Source organism: Austrofundulus limnaeus, unplaced genomic scaffold (genome assembly GCF_001266775.1).
Source record: "Austrofundulus limnaeus strain Quisiro unplaced genomic scaffold, Austrofundulus_limnaeus-1.0 Scaffold75, whole genome shotgun sequence".
In the NCBI taxonomy this organism is placed as follows: Eukaryota; Metazoa; Chordata; class Actinopteri; order Cyprinodontiformes; family Rivulidae; genus Austrofundulus; species Austrofundulus limnaeus.
The window spans coordinates 579,826-582,485 of NW_013952477.1; positions in this window are offsets into that span (position 1 = coordinate 579,826).

Sequence of the window (2,660 nt, forward strand, 5' to 3'; positions counted from 1 at the left end):
GTGACTGCTGGATCTGGGCACCATTGACCCACGCGACCCTGAAAAGGAAGAAGCGTGTACAGAAAATGGATGGATGGATGGACGCACCGGTGTCAACATGGCTGCGAGTGCAGAGAGAACTGAGCAGGGGGAGTTTGAACTATTCTGAAAATAAATGAAGAAATATAGCGTTTGAAAACATGTATAGAGAGAAAAAATCCTCAATCCTGTAGAAAAGTTACATTGTGCCATCTTGTATCGGGATCATTACCTGTTGTTCTGTCGTTTTGTTTGTCTAAAGGTAGCGCAACTGTGAAAGCCACTATATAAATAAAACTTTACTTACTTACTTACTTACTTACTTACTTACTTACTTACTTACTTTCCTCCGTCCCACTGCATGTCACGCAGAGCGAAGCACTAACAACCGTATTTTTTTCACACTCAAGTTGTCGGAGAAAAAACTTGTTATTTTATGTATTGTTACCCACAGAGAGCACAGCAGAGCAGCAGTCGGTCAGTTCAGCAGGCAGAAGCTCATTGTATGGCAGGCAGATATTACATTTATTTGGCTTCACCACACTTACATTCCAGTTATCTGAAATTGTTTCATGACTAGGACTGTATGCTCCCTTGAGCCCCTTAAGGCCCTGTCACACTATAACATTTTAGGCCACTTATACCAACTTAAAATAGTTTTTATGTCTAAATTACTATTTTTTTCTTGAAGTACTGGTTATAACATCCACTTTATTTTGATATTGTTGAAAATTTGAGAAATGTTTTTGTTTGTTGTTGAAACCGTTTTGCAAAATATATAAAACATTCTTTTGTACTTCTGTTACTGTATGTTCATTTGCACTACAGCAAAAATGCTGGGTTTGATTATGATTACAGTTTTCTGCAAAATAAATGCTCTAAAAATTACATTATCTTTGCTTTCTATGGTAATTTTCTACCGCGATATATATCGTTACCATGAAGGGATTCAATTTATACTGTGATTTGAGGTCATACCATCCAGCCCTAAGTTCAGTGTTTTTATCTAAAGCTGCCAACTGGATGCTCCGGTGCATTACTTTATTTTTGGAACAAATCGACTTGCTACATCGAAAGTATCAATCAGTAACTTTATCAATATGGTCTGCAACTGCTCTATTTTACTATCATGTATTTCTGTGGATTCTCAGTCATCCAGGACATGGTAAAATAAAAAAAAAWTTAAAAAATAAAAAAGATGAAGCAACTGGACTTCTGTTCCATTCTGTAGCAGAAGTTGTGTGGAGTTACAAGATTTAAACAGCGTGACTCTAGGTTAGCTGATCGATCCACTGACCCACACGTCACTGATGTAAGTCAGATGAAATGAGACATGAGCGTTCAGACTAAGGTCGCTTTGAAAAAACATCTGATATGTATCCAATTCAGTATGACATGAGATTTGAAAAAAAATTGGATTTGTCATCAGACTGACTGCCAGAATCTCTGGCAACTACCTGATTACAGTCACTCCACTCATACTGTCTGCTGGTGCTTGCTCTCCTAGTAAAATAGTCAGGTCCTGTACTTACCTTTTATCTTTCTGCAAATTATATCTAAATCAGACCATTCCTTCTGAGTGCTGAATATTTTGGGCAGCTAATTTGCAAATACAAAGTGAGTCTAAAGCCACAAAAGCTCTTTTATTTTGATTTATTTTTGCATGCATGCAACATACAAGCATGTTTATGTACAATATCATTTTTAAATTCAGGCTTTAACTTTCCTCAATGGAGCTACTACACACTGGATTACTGAACAGTCAATGCCAGATATGCAGTCAAATGAGTGGGTGGGCTTCAACAACAGAGAGAGTTATGAAAACAAGACAATCCATATCAAATTTTTTATATCATAGTTTACAGAGAAACATTAGTAATCATTGCCAGTTTCCTCTGAATGTGAACAGAATGTGAACAGACCCCAGGTGCAGCTGAGGATGATGATTGTTGAACACAGGATTTTTTTAAAAATAATACAAACTGAGCAGAAGATGGCACTCTTTTCACAAATTGCATTTTTCAACTGTGCAAATACTATGCAGACTTTGATACTTTTTAATTTAGTTTATAGAATCTTGACATAATTTGGGAACAATTTTGTTTTAAACAAATTTTTGTGCTGAGTTCATAAAGTTTGGAGCACGTCTGAAAAATTTAAGATGACTTTGATGTGAAGGAGTTAGCAAAATGAGAACAAAACGGGCTCGCTTTTTTCAGTTTTTATTTTGTCTTTTGATCAAAAGTCTTCTAAACCATATTTTAACATTCAGGCCTTTAACAAAGCTCAATCCAACAGAAACAAAAAACATCTTCTGTGTTTGGGCTTTTTACGTCTTAATCAGTGATTCTAAATGAACTGAAGGACTGTGTCAGGGCAGTTGTGTTGGCTCTGACTGACAGGATGTCTGTCCTGGTTAGAACTGTTGAGAACTGAACAGATCTTTATTTGACCAAGGAAACCTATAACACTAATAATGACAAAAGTCTCCTTTCAAGTGAAAAGATTGCACAGTGCATTCAAAAAGACCAACCATTCATACCGTCAGCTCGTTTGCACATGCGCTAAAAGATCTGTGCATGCGCTAGACTTCTGGATTTCTGGTTGATGTGCTCGATTTAGAAAAAATACTGAAAAATAAT